At 39.1% G+C, this 14,340-nt stretch overlaps 1 protein-coding gene across 2 annotated transcripts in view; it reads left to right on the top strand.

Moving 5' to 3' along the window:
• The window catches only part of YES1 (YES proto-oncogene 1, Src family tyrosine kinase), a 51,106-nt gene that overhangs the window by 10,142 nt on the left and 26,624 nt on the right, over nt 1-14,340 (top strand). Inside the window, exon 1 of one of the 2 annotated variants that reach the window (XM_042030277.1) lies at nt 2,205-2,228. The exons of the other annotated variant lie outside the window; for it this stretch is intronic. The gene's annotated coding sequence lies outside the window, so the exon portion shown is untranslated. Of the gene's footprint in view, nt 1-2,204; nt 2,229-14,340 lie in introns of those variants that run through there. 2 annotated transcript variants of the gene reach the window in all.

The following is a 14,340-nucleotide window of genomic DNA, read 5'->3' as shown; positions in this document are numbered from 1 at the left end:
TTTTTCAATTAGATAGTACAGTTATATTAGTTCGCTGCATTGAGCAGTGAATAACACGTGTCACTTAACATTGACTACAAATATTTTTCAGAAACTAGAATCTCTTTATAAACTTTTTTGTCTGTGCAGCCTAAGAATTATCATGAGAAAACAAACACTTGGTAAACTGTCAGCAAACTTTGGAGCAGTTTATCCTTAAGTAGATGAAAGGAATCTGTTTGAATTGCTGTTTAATCTAGTAGGCTTTACATGACAAGTTTTGTGACGTTTGGGGAGCCTTGTTTGTATTTTCTGCCTTGGGCTGGCATCCTGAGTGGCTTTATGTAGTCTTACTGAGGTGAGAAGAGGGTAATTCATTTACACCAAAAATTGGTCTGGATGTTATCCCATGTGTTTGGTGGTGGTGTCCGGAGTTATCCTGTTGAGTTCCACAGTAGACAGTAGTGCCTTTGGCATCTTTCACTAATGCTTTACACAACAGTATCTGCATTGTGTACACAAATGATGAAGTAATCATACTTGACAAATGAGCTCAAATGTAGTGATTTGATTACTTACGTAATACTCTGCTATACTTCTTGTAAAATCTATCATTTGCACTCTTGTGTATCAAGTTTTTCTTTCAGTGCTTCTGGTGTCTGTTGGAATCATGAATTAATTCAACTGTCTGTGTGATTATTATGACCTAAGCACTTTCTGTATGGCTTTCTTGTACTTTATCCTTGAAATTTCACAAGGGGAAGGGGGATGGGAATATTGTAATCTCCTTAGAATAATTTGAGAATGAGCCTTTAAATGCTGCCCTGCATTTCTTTGGTAACATTTCAGAGGTGAAATAAAATCCCCTCTCTAGGAAGCTTCACAGAGCTCTTAGCTGTTTAGCATACATAGCTGTGGAAAAAAAAAAAACCCTCCGCAAATAACTGTTGCTGCAATATTTAGCTGGTATTAAGGGGTTAAGTAGTAAACTGAAATTCTCTGAAACACTTGAGATGCTAAATTTACAAAACACGACATAAGAACTGTTTTAAGATTAGTCATAGTTAGGAAGCTTATTGAAGCACTGGCATCTTCCTGGACACATCCTGTACTTTTGTGTCTTCAGCCTGCTTCATCTATTCACAGTCCTAACTGCTTTTTGGTTTTTAGAAACTCTTGCTGCAATTTCTTTGTGACTAAGGCGCATTGTCAGTCAGTCCGGTCCTCCCCATGCCAGCCAACTGCCCCCTTAATGCAGCAATTCACTTGAATAAATAGTGCTCATACTTTAAGGAGACAATTGCCTACCAGAGAGAGTGCCAAGTTGATTTAACTTTGTAGGGGTGTGAAAGAGTTTTTAAATGGGTGCTGTCAACTAGCATTGGCCCAGAGCATCAGCTGCTTGAAAATTGTTATTCTGATTTGGATTATGTCAAAATTTGTTTCAAATATTTTAGTCAATCACTGGGCTGCAGAGAGCATTAGTACCCCAGAAGTGGTTGTCAGACAATTGTCCATGGTCTGTCGGAACTACAGCAGACGTGTCCTGGCCAAACGTACAACACGGCTTTTAAAATGGACTCCTTTTTGGCAGTACATCACTAAATTGGTGAAAGAATACAGGATTCATGTTGTAATCTGCTCTTCCAGTTCCATTTAATGCCACAGCATGTGTTTGAAACACTTAGTTGGATGTATAATACAGTGTAAAACCACAACTGTAGCCTGTCATTACTGCAGTGCTTACAGAGTTGAGCTACCATTTAGCCAAGCCAGCTACTGGATTATCCATTACCTGGAATTGTTTAAAAGTGGACAGAATTTATGAAAATTGCATCGCTTCTTTGCTGGCCAAAATGTTTTGATGCATCTTTAGTTTTAGTGGAGATTGAAAGGATGCTTACCTTCTAAATACACCATCACTTGAGTGCAGAGGGTTTAGTGCTGTGCTTTCTTTCATCCCTGAGTGTAAGGATGGACCTTTTCTAAGCATAGTTTGAGTCTGAGATTTCTTCACTGCACTTCTGAAGGGAAGAGAGAAGGTGAAAAATGTTAAGAAAAAAGCATGTGGAGAAGATGCTCCCTGAAATTTCTGATGTTTCTGTTTCAGGGAGGCCAGGAAATCTGAGAAAAGAAGTTATTTCTGTCAAAAGCCTGACAAAATATGGTTATTATCCTAAATGTGTAGAAAGGATGCTGTTAACAAAATACTCAGTTTAAAGGAGAGAAAATTTCTTATGGGCATGGTGGTAAGTAGTGAGTGTATTTGGGGGCAGGGAGGAGGGTGTTTTCCTTGCTTCTCTGAGGTCATTAGGCCATTACAGCTGCAACAACATTGCTACTAGTTTACATACATTTGTGGAGAAAAAAAGAAGCATTGTTATTTCAGTGCCTGGCTGGAATAAGTAGTTTGTTAAGCAGTGCTGTGAGATTGTTAGTTGTTTTAGGGACGTTTCCATTAGTAGACGTGCAGCTATTAGTAAGTGTATTGTAGACATCCAAAGAAAAAAACCGAAACATAAGCTTAGATTGGAGAAGATGAACAGACGCTAGAATAACTTTCAAAAGTGGAAGACAAGCTGTTGATTTGGATCTGTCAACATAGCATGGAGAAGAAATCATGTTCAACCACCTTGTGTGATGAGATTAGCTGGGTAGATGAGAGCAGAGCAGTGAACATTGTTTATGTTGATTTCAGTGAGGTTTTCAGTGCGGTCTCCCATAGCATCCTTATAAACAAACCAGTGAAGTGTATGCCAGGTGGGTGAACAGTGAAAGCGACTGGAAACTGTCTGACCTGACGGGCTCAAAGGGTTGGCATCAGTGGCACAATGTCTCAAGTGGCTGAAAAGCTGGTGGCCGGTCACTAGCAGTGTACCCTGGGGCTCAGTACCAGAGCCAATCCTGTTTAACACCTTTGTTACTGACCTGGGGGTCACACAGAGGTGCACCCTCAGCAAGCTTGTAGGATGAGCTGACAGACCAAAGAGGGTTGTGCTGACATCCAGAGGGACATCGACAGAGGAATTGTCTGATGGGAACCTCCAGAAGTTCAGTAAAAGGAAATTCAGTGATCCTGGGGAGGAACAACTCCAGGCTCCGGTCTGTGGTAGGGTCCAATCAGCTGAAAAGAAAGTGCAGAAAAGGGCACAGGGATCCTGGTGGGAAAGATATATGTGAGCCATGAATGTACACTTGCAACAAAGATGGTCAGAAGTGTTCTGGATGCATTAGGAAAAGTTACCAACAGATCAAGGTAGTGATCCTTTCCCCGTACTCTGCACTGATAAGGCCCCACTTCAAGTGCTGTGTGCTTCTGGGCTCCCCAGTACAAGAGAGACATAGCCATACTGGAGAGAGTCCAACAAAGGGCCACTAAGATGACTAAGGCTCTGGAGAATTTCTCTTATGAGGAGAAGCTGAGAAAGCTAGGATTGCTCAGCCTGGAGAGGAGAATGCTCGGGAGCACCCTATGTGTGTAAATAACCTAATGGGGTGGAATAAAGAAGACAGAGCCAGGCTGCTCTCAGTAATTTCCACTGATGGCACAAAGTAATGGGCACAAAGTTTAATACAGGAAATTCTATTTAAACATAAAAAAAAAAGGAGGTTTTTTTTATGGTAAGGGTGATAGATCGCTGAAACAGGTGGTCCAAAAAAATGTTGTGGATTCTCCATCCTTGGCAAGAACTCAAAACCCAGCTGGACACAGCCCTGAGCAACTTGCTGTCATTGACATGCTTTGAGCAGGGGGGTTGGGGTAGGCATCCTCCAGATGTCCCTTCCAGTTTCAGCTGTTCTGTGATTTTCATTGAATGATTTAAGAGGGCCAAAACAATAAGTGTGGCAGTTGAAATTAAACAAAATACAGGTGTTGAAAAGGCAGAATATTTTTGTTTGTTTTTGCAGACAAATTTGTTTGTTTGTTCCTCCCAGCTTTCTTATGCCAGTTTGGGAAGAGGGGAGAAAACTCTCTGCAACTGCATTGTTCTCTTGCTTGTCTTAGCCTTCTGCTATTAATATCAAGGCTGTGTATGGCTTTATCGTCAGCTGTGTCCTCTCACTCCTGCAGCAGTAGCAGTGAGACTACTGTTAACTTTCCTGCTGCCTGGAAGACTGGGCAGCACCAGAAGCTTTAAGACAAGGAAATGTTTTCATCTCATATTTGGAAAGGTGTTTTTTTCAACATCTATAATTAGGGTAATTTTTTTTTTCTTCTTAGTGCTGTAAAAACATAGGATGTGAACACTGTGCTTGCTCCAATGGTCTTTTTACCAATCTTGATAATATGGCTTTTTTAATCTTCTCCCTCCGTTTGACTTAAACAGACTGAATTGACGAATCTGTGCTGCTCTTCCGCTGGTATTAGAACTACAAGCTTCTATTAGACTCATGGAAAATACAAAGGTGAAAAAGGAGCTGGAGCAGTTGCATGTGGATTTAAACACACTGTTAGGTTTAACCTTAACATCCTGCCAGTAGAAATACAGTCACAATGAATCTAGCATTTGAGCCTGCACCACAGAAAAGCACTTGATCAGTTTGTAAGACTAATTTTCAACTCTTTGTCTTTGGACTTGTGAGTTAAAAGAGATGAAAGTTGGCACTGTGTTGAAGAAAAATTGTGTGAATTTAAACCTGAAACTTAGATGGTACTTAAAAACTTTGTGTTATAAAACTGCAACTTCACACAATTGATGAGCCTAAAAATACTTGTGCACATTGTTTTAGTCCATATCTCAAGTTGCCTGCTTATTGGTTGTAATTTCTACAGAAGTTCTCAATTCCAGAAAGATGTTAAAAGTTTTACTTCTCTTTGAATGCTGTCTCATTTGCAAATGAATAACTGTCTTCACAAGCTCATTTGTGTTTTCTGGTAATTAGGACAGCTATTACATAGTTGAATGGCTACTGCTGCACAGGAACATATATTTATGGAAGTATTATTTACAGACTGGAAAGATAAGAGAGGCTTTTTGATGCAATCAAATGTTTGTAGTATTACTGTTACAGTAAATCTTTATCATGTACTGATCTTCCTAAAGATAATGCTTAAACCTTCTGTGAAAAAATGAAAACCACTTTCATGTCTTTAGAGAGGCCTGCTTTGCATTTAGAAGTGCAGCTTTCCAAACAGCAAGCAAGCAAGGATCATTGTATTGTAGACAGTGAGCAACAAATACGACACCTAAGATAGCTTTAGCTAAGATATAAATTCATGTGTGTGTGATCTATAGTGTCCTAATCTGTATGTGACACTACTTGAAAAAAAGGCTTCAGGACAAATCTGGGGAACTACAGATTACTAAGCCTGACATCTGTTCCAAGTAAATCAGTCAAAATAATAATAATGAAAGTAACGTGGATAAACATGATGTATTGAGGAAGAGTTAAGACCTTGCTGTGAAGGGATGTCATGTTTTGCAAACTTGCTGGAGGTTTTTTGAAGGCAAGTACATAAATAAAGATCTGACAGAAGGAATTTCCTTGGATGTCCAACAAGCATTTGACTAGGACACCCACCAAAGAATTTTGAAGAAACTAAGCAGCCACAGGACAGTGGGAAAGGATTTTATGTGGCTAAATTAATGACTAAAATATAAGAGGAAAAGTTGGTAGTGAATAGAGTATAGCGGAGCTCCAGGTAACAATTGTCCAGGGTTATGTTAACAGAGCATGTTCAAGTTAATAAGGTGTATAGAAGAAAAGTGAGCTCACAGACTTCACTGATGGGTAGCAGATGCAAAGGCAGACCCTAGCATTACACAGGGACTCAACATTGCTCAGCAACCAGACATTAAAATGGCAGATGAAATTTCTCATAAATTGCTTCATGTGTTCTATTTGGAGTTGGGGAGGAACAAGCTTGCCTTCTCATCTAAAAAGTTGAGCTCAAAGCTGACTACTGCCACTAGAAATGGTTAGGAAAGAAAGGGAGAATAATGATTATAACTTTTAAGAAATTTAATCATCTTACACAGTTTTGCCCTGCTTACACCTAGCCCTGTAATCACCACAAAAAGAACGTAGTTGAAGTTTTAAGGAAGAGAAAATCTGAAATATGGAACAATTTCTGTAAGAGGAGCAGCATGAATTTGTTAAGGTAGAAAAGGTGACCAGAAAGTGATGTGACAGAATCCTGTTAAGTGTTCAGCAACCAATGGGACAAAAATAGGGGGTGTTTATTCACTGTCTATTTTAGTGCACACACACTAAGAGGTATCTAATGAAAATAGCAGCTGATGAATTGAAAACAGACAAAAGGAGGTGGTTCCCAACAGAACGTGTAATTAAGCTATAGAATTTCTTGCCCCAGGAATTTAAGGAGTCTAAACATTACATCAGTGGAGAGGGAAACTGCTGTTTTGTGGAAGAATCATCAAATACCTACCTATTCTTGTTCAGGAAATCCTGCTTCTGCAAACTGTTGGGGGATCAAGGAATATTCTGGGGAAGCATTGCTATGTAGTTATTGTATTCTTACATGCTTCGTTCTTGGCTGCTGTTAGTGAGAGGATATTGGAATGGACACGGACCTCTGGATCTTGCTAAGTACAGCCATTACTTTGTTTCAAAACCTGCCCCTTTTTTATTTCTCTGCTACCAGTTTTCTGTAATCTTTTCTAGCAGTAGCGCTCAAACTTTGGCCCACACTGGGATACTAAGATATTTAAGGGGTGTTTTAGGGCCTCTGGTTACATATTCTTTTCTTTGCGAGACCTGGTGCGTGCCACCAAAATATAAAATCTCCAAAATCTAAAATCTGATCGTATTCAGACCAGGGATAGGACTGCAGGTACGTGTCAGTGAATGGCTTAATTTCATAAGACTTTTTCCTCTTACTGGTGCATAGTACATTTTGGTCATGTAGTGGATGTTCTAAGGAAGAGGTGGTTTTGAGTGTGTAGAGGTTGAACAAATGCATGGCCTGGGCTGAATGTAGGCAGATTATTTCTGCTTTCCCTTCTGACTCTTTTGCAGTGATTTTGTATTGCACTTCCTCCTCCAGACATGCTTATTGATAAAAATATACTTCTCTGTGTCTCTAATGACTACTGAAATAATCAAGAGACCTCTCTACTTGTAAATTAAGAAGTAATATTGTGTTGAACAGCAGTATTCTATATGAGACTCTTCACACTATTTGAAACGAGAGACTGCTATTTAGTATAGCTGCCCTGTTCCTTTTGTGAAGGTGACAGCTCTGCAAATAACAGGTTTTAACTGTTTGGTTCAATCATAATAGATTATTTTGATTTAGTAGTATACTTTAGTCTGTCACTGATTATTGAATCCTTAGTTCCTGCTTTCTGTAGAAATATTTTTGAAGTTTAGGCTGAGGTTAAGGAATTAGTAGACTTTTTGTAAAGTATTTTCATCCAGTTACACATCTTTTTCTGAGGATGTGAACTTCTTGATAGCTTTCCTTATGTGGTTGCATTATTTTAAAATATTTATTTCATATTCAAAGATGTCAAGATTTGTACAAAGATGTCAGAAGCGTGTGTGGTTTTATCTGAAAGGTGTGCTTATTCTTCCATGAACAGACATCTATTTGTTGTGCAGGGGGAAAATAATGAAGGCTAATATTTACATACAACTTAAGCTAATTCCAGTTGCTTATTTGTGGCAGTGCTGCTTCTCACCCTGTTGAAAGACAACTTTTCTAGCCTGATTTTTTGAGTCAGTGGAAGAAAATGACCATTAGGCATGCCATGCCACTTAAGCTTGTGCGTTAGCTGTCAGGAGACAGGTTGGTGAATGCCAGCTTTGGCTGCCTATACATGAGCTGGTTCTGTAGGCTCCCGTTATAGTCAGTAGAGAGAAATAAGCACTTTCACTGCATGATTCATCTCACCCCCAGATGGATGTCTAAATTTGGAAGATGAATTCCACCTGAAGTCCATTACCCAATATAAATGTCATTAGTTAAACTAGGAATTATTTTAAAAGGACACTAGTTTGACTGGCACAGCAGCTGAGTAGAAGTCTTTTGTTTTCTTCCATGAATTGTGTTTCAGAGATTTAAAATCAGCACTCTGTAGCCTGTTTCATATTTTGTATTGTTTGGAGCTGCTCTGCCTTTACAGCAGGTTTGAAAGTTAACAAGTGGGATATATTCACATTGCTTAATTTCCAAGTATCTAACTCTGCCAGGCTATCTGGCTCTTCCTGACAACCGGTTTGATTGCTGGGGTGAGGGGATGACAACAGGGTTATATGCCCTGCTCTTCTCGTTATGCTAGTCCCTAGTGTCAGAAAGATGTCTTTCTGCTCTAAAGTTTCTGCTCAATGTTAGGAATTAAAAAAAAAATATTTCAGTGTCCTCAAAATCACTGCTCCTCTACAGGAGCCTGTGTCTCTACAATGGTTATAAACAAAGTCTCTGTGAGGTGATCCAGCCTTCAAATATTCAGGTACAAAAGGTAGGCAGTGCAGATACCTTTTTTGTTTGTTGGAACAGACACTTGGAATGACTGGTATCCTTTTAAAGTACTTTTCATGCTGTGCCATGCTCACATACACACAACCCCCCCCGCTCCTTTATTTTTCCTGTTTATAGATCTTGATTCCTGTCACAGGCAATCTCCTATTATTTTCTTTTTTTTTTCCCTTTTGGAAACTCTGTTTTTTATGTCATGATTTGTGGCAGCTTATACTGATCAATCTGATCCTGCCATCAGATTCTGTCCTGATGCTTGAATCAAAAATAAGAAATTACTACAATCCAATTGCTATTGTACCACTTCTGTTTTTCTGTACCATTTATTATACTTATGTTCAGTTATATATCGAGGATGGTAGAGTTCTGTCAGGGTGGTTTTTTTTTTTTTTTTTGTATTGAAATGAGTATTTTTTATTTTTTTTTCTTTAGTTCCTACATCAGCCTGAACATTCTATAAAAGTAGTTTGGGGTTACAAAATAATTCACAAGAACATTTGAGGTTATGTATATAATGGAAAACTGTATCCTTTGAACATTTAACTCTGCCAGATACAATCATGGTGGGGCAAGCAGTTCCTCACTAGGAGCTATGGGGAAATCAGTGGTTGGAAACTTGGACCCAAAAGGTTATTGAGGTTCCTAACTGGGAGAACTGGATGTTGTACAGATACTGTGTGGGCTCGTTACTTGTACTGACAAGGATGTAAAGCAGTTCTCAACTCTCTTAACAAAAATAACAAAAGTCAGAAGTAATAGCTATGTCAGGCTATGGAAAGATATGAGGGCAGGTAAAACACATCATCAGCCCTTAGCACTAGCAGAGAATTTATCAAATAAAAATTGCCAGGCACTTTTAGAAAAAAAAATCTTCCCTCAAAGAGGGGACATAAAAAAACCCCATTAGTCTACTGGTTGGGAGTGGCTGGATAGTTCTCCCCATTCCTAGCCTGGCAGTTTAATGCTGGGTGTTATATGAGTGGAAAATGCAAACCTGTCAGCTTGTGTGATAAGGACCAATTGCTGAGCTCTCCATTTGATGTCAAATAGGACTTTGCTTGGGGACAATATAGCTTCTTCCTGTTGAGTTACAGCCAGTACTTGGTAGAAATATGAAGTGCTTCTGCTTCCGTGTAGACAGTTCCAAAGGAGTAACTCCCTTCTGTGTATTTCTCCTTTCTTCTTACTGTGTATTTGGGGTTTAGTGTTGTATTGTGCAGATCTTACCTTAGAGCAGTCACCAATGAACTGTGCCATTCCTTTGTGGCTGCAGGTACAGGAATTTACCTCTAATTCTGCTCAGGCTCAGTTATCCCTCTTAGTAGTACTCTGTGAATAGCAGTAGGTTCTGGCAGGCAGTCCACAGATTGCTCCAAACAGCTGAGCCCATTTTTCAGCAGATTGATTTTGTGTTTAGTCTAAAGACAGTGTTCAAAAATATGCAAAATTGATTCTTAAAGCTAACCTGTGGAATGATAGTATTGCTTTGCTTCCTGCTTTCCTGCATTGCTGGAAAGATGACATTTAGAAGTGTTAAGTTTATAAAGCTGGTAAGGACTTAAAGAATTTTGGAAGTTTAGGAGCTTAGCAAAGAAATCCCATTTCTGCTGTATAGGGATGACATGTAGCTTTCTCTCAGATACATCTTCCTATTTGAACTTATGAGAAATACAGGTTTTTACATATCTCTAAACCATCAGTATAAGAAGAACCAAAACACTGAAATGAGTAAGAAAACTACATAAAAGGACTTAAAATACATCTCCCCCACCTTCCAGGAGAGACATAGAATAATGACAAGACTGTTTTCTTTTTCTTGTTTTATGGTGACATGATAAAATGGAATTATTTTAAATGCTTCTTTTTTTTATTTTGTTTTCAATAAATACTTGGGTTTATTGAAATTTTCGGAGGCTGTCAAATCTGCAGCAAGGCGGTTTTAATTTAAGCTGTTTTAATCATGCTGTTTATTTTTGAAGATCAGCAGTTCTGTCATTGAAATATCTCTATCAGGCAACATTAATTCTTTTCAAATAGTGTAAATTTGTTGTTTCCCTATTACTCATGACTGCAATCCTTCTGACCTGTGACCAAAATTCTAAAAACTCACACAGGTTAGTGAGGAGTAAGTTGTTTGACATGCATGCTCCTGCTAAATCCCTAACATCTTCCCTCCACCATTCAATTTAACATTTAATTGAAATGGAAATTGTCCTCCTTTTGGCAATACTTCTGAGTCAGAAGAATATTGCTACAAGCCTTGCTTACTGGTTAGGAACAAGAAAATTTGTTACTAAACAGCAGTTACTTAGCCTGAAGAGAATCCTTAAACATGCATTGTGTCCTGCTAAAACAAGGTACCAGAGTGATTGAGAACACAAAATGGCCAAGGCTTTTACTTACTTATTTAGAAGAGCATTGCCTGAACTGGTCAGTAAAAACTGAATGGTGTCTTTGTGCTGTGGTGTATCCTTTTGGGAGTGAACAGTATTTACCTACGTGAAATGTGTCAAAACTATTTTCTATTGCTCTTTGATTATTAGTGGTCTGTTTCTCTTTTAAAGATAATTTACAGCCCTCTAGTTGTTGTTCCAGCATCCCTTCACTCTCCTTTACTACCCTTCTCTCATCTATTACTGTTTTATTTGGTATCCTGTACCATGGCTAAAACTTACCAAAGTTATCTGTTGTGTTCACTTTGCTCATGTTCAGAGAGTAGAGACTGATGATGTATTTTACATGTTGTTGGGTAGTTCACGCTTGGAACATCTAAATTAGAGGGAAGGCCCATTGACTAATATGGAAAACCTTTTAAAAAGAGAAACAGAAAACTGATGTCATCTCTAAAATGTCTTTAGAAGATGTTTGAAGACTTCAACTTTTTTTTTTTTGAGCTGTATGTTGATAAAGCTACCCATCACAGGAAATACTAAGATGGTTTCCCTTTGTTTCACTCCGTCAAATAAGAACACTCTCAGGAAAAGTGTCTTTGACATCTTTTGCAGAAATGCTTTTATGCACTGTGTTTAAAGCCCTTTCAGCAATTTTAAGTGGTAGAGGGAAAATCAGCAGAAGGTGAGTCGAAACAGGAGCGAACAAGGAATGGCAAGCAAACGCTGTGTAGTTTCATGTTACAGGCCATCATTGCAGACTTGGTGTACTTGGTACAAGTCACTAATTGCTAGTCTGGAGCTGGAAAGGGTTGAGTATTTTGATCCCGTAAGCAAATGAAACAACATGAATGTAAGGGAAGGTAGTACCCTAGTTTTAGAAAGCAAAGAATGAATATTCTTTTTTTTTCAGTAGCAAGTTTTTGAAATGACTAGTGAAATGCCCACATTTGGAACAAAACTTTTCTGTTGGAGACAGAGGATACACCTACTTTGCAGGAACCAACCCTTGTTTAGGACAAGTGGCTCTACAGCCTACAAATAAGCCAGTCCTGCTTACGAAGACAGGAAGAATGTGAGTGCTTTCCTGTGGCGGTGTGCTTGCTGAGGTGCAGCAGAAATGTCTTCGTCCTGCAGAAGCAGATGAACTTGAAAGGTAGAACTGCTGCATAACTGAGATCCATGCACATTGCAAAACACAGGTGCTTGCAGGGCAGATGATGAACAAGGTGATGGAGTGTTGGAGATAATCGTAAGAAATGCTGGGTAGGGTAATGGTGAGACTCTTACCGTGTCCTGTTGTCTCCACTTTCAGATGAGTGGGAGACTTTCAAATTTTTTTTTTCCGAATTTGTCTCACAGCTCCAGGATTGGAGTTATCTGGATTAACTGAGAGTCATGCCTGTTTAATACAGAAAAATTATTATTGTACTTTTAGCAAGAGGTATGTGCACCATGCTTTCAGGATGTGGATATTTCTGTTCAAGAGCAGTGCTGAAAAAGACCTAAGAATCCTAAGGCTGCTGTCCAAATAAATACTAAAGATCTCAAGTGGGCCCAGGGATCATTATAATTTTCCACAAGGTCAAGTGCAAGGTCCTGCTCCTGGATCAGGGAAATCCCCAGTAGCAACAGAGACTGGAGGAATTAATTGAGAGCAGGCCTGCAAAGAAGAACATAGATATTGGTGGATGAAAAATTGAACATGAGATGACCATATTCTTGCCAGCATCAGAATAAGTGTGGCCAGTAGGTCAGGGGAGGTGATTCTGCCCCTCTGCTCTGGTCTGGTGAGACCCCATCTGGAGTGCTGCATCCAGCTCTGGGGCCCCAAACATAAGAACAGTGTAAAAAGAGTTGGAGCAGGTCCAGAGGAGACCACGAAGATGAGCAGAAGGCTGGGGCACCTCTGCTATGAGAACAGGCTGAGAGAGTTCAGATTGTTCAGTCTGGAGTGGCTCCAGGAAGAGTTATTGTGGACTTGAGTGTATAAATGGAGCATGTAAGAAGCGTGGAGAGAGACTTTTATCAGGGCCTGTAGTGACAGACCAAGGTTTTAAACTGGAAGACGGTAGCGTGGTACCAGATACAAGTAAGAAGTCTTTCAGGATGAGGATGGTGAGACAGTGTAACAAATTGCTCAGAGTTGTTGTGGATGCCTCATCCCTGGAAGTGTTCATGGCCAAGTTGCATGGGGCCCACACAACGTGAAAGATATCCCTGCTCAAGGTCATGTGGGCCGGAACTAGGTGATCTTTGAAGATCCTTTCCAATCCAAAACATTCAGTGATTAAGTGAAAAAAGGATTAAGGAATATCCCCTGCCTTGGATGCCATGTCTCTTCCTAGTGATCACTGTTAATGGGAGGTTCTGAAAAAACTGAGGGGTCTTGGAGAAAATGAGGTGATTGAGTGACTGAAGAGTCACTTAATAGACTGGAGTCTAGTGGACTGCATGAGTCTTGTCAAAGGGAAGGTCTAAGATAGCTGTGATCTTTCTTATACAGGAAACAGGAACAGGGTAGTGGTAAGGCTCCAAGGCAAAGGTGTTTTCTGGGTGTTGGCACTAAACTCAGATGGGATGTGAGGCATGTACTTTTAGTGGTTACTGTATTCAAAATTTCAAATTAGGACTTGTCCAGACTGTGGGTGAACTTTCCATAACAGTCACTTCAAATGAGTTTGAGCATGTGTGTACATTCAAGACCATAAAAGGAAAAATTAATTTAGGGCAGCCCTATGGCCTCTATTGTGCAAGATGCCTGACTAGCTAATTAAGATAATTTATCCTGGTCTTCTTGCCTATGAATGCTGTTATATATGTCAGTAGAGAAACAATAGAACTGCAGTAATGATAGCTATGAGGGTAATAATTCTTGTTTAGTTAGAACATCGTCCAGCCTTCCTTTTCATAAGGTTGTTATTTCGCACGTATCATTTTTTTGTTTGTTTGTTTAATTTTGAATTTCTTTACAATTTAATTGTACGTTTTACTTTTTTTATGTACAAAGGAAAAACACAAGCTATTGATTCATGAAGAACAATGTATATGTGTGTTTGTAATTGTTTATACATACTTTCACTTTTTGTGTTAGTCCAAAGGTTGATATTTTCCAGCTGTCTTCTTGAAATCCTGTAGTTCAGCAAAGAGCTAATTGTTGCAGGAGGTCTGGGTATATGGTCCTTGAATAAATGAGCTGCAACATTTTGTCAGTAATTGGACTTAAATACTTTAATTAGTGATTTTTCTTAACATGGTAATCATGTCAAGTATATCAGGATAAAATAGCATCGAGAAGAAAGAATAATTTACTTTCAGCTTCAGGTGAAGTTTGGCAAAGAGTAGATGGGAAATTCATGTCTGCAAAGCAGGAATGTGCAAATGTAATGTACAGTGTATCAAACACACAGCAAATAAATAATGTCTTAAGTTCCACAAGATTCCTTATCAGTGACCTTGTGCTATAATTTGGGTGGATTGGTATTTCATTGATTCATCTCTTTAAGTTGCTGCAACGGTTCCTTTCCT

The sequence above is a fragment of the Corvus kubaryi genome, unplaced genomic scaffold, assembly GCF_017639235.1.
Source record: "Corvus kubaryi isolate FWS band 111438036 unplaced genomic scaffold, C.kubaryi_AGA036_p1.0 132, whole genome shotgun sequence".
In the NCBI taxonomy this organism is placed as follows: domain Eukaryota; kingdom Metazoa; phylum Chordata; class Aves; order Passeriformes; family Corvidae; genus Corvus; species Corvus kubaryi.
The sequence above is the reverse complement of the archived record's forward strand: the minus strand, read 5'-3'. Positions and strand labels throughout refer to the sequence as shown.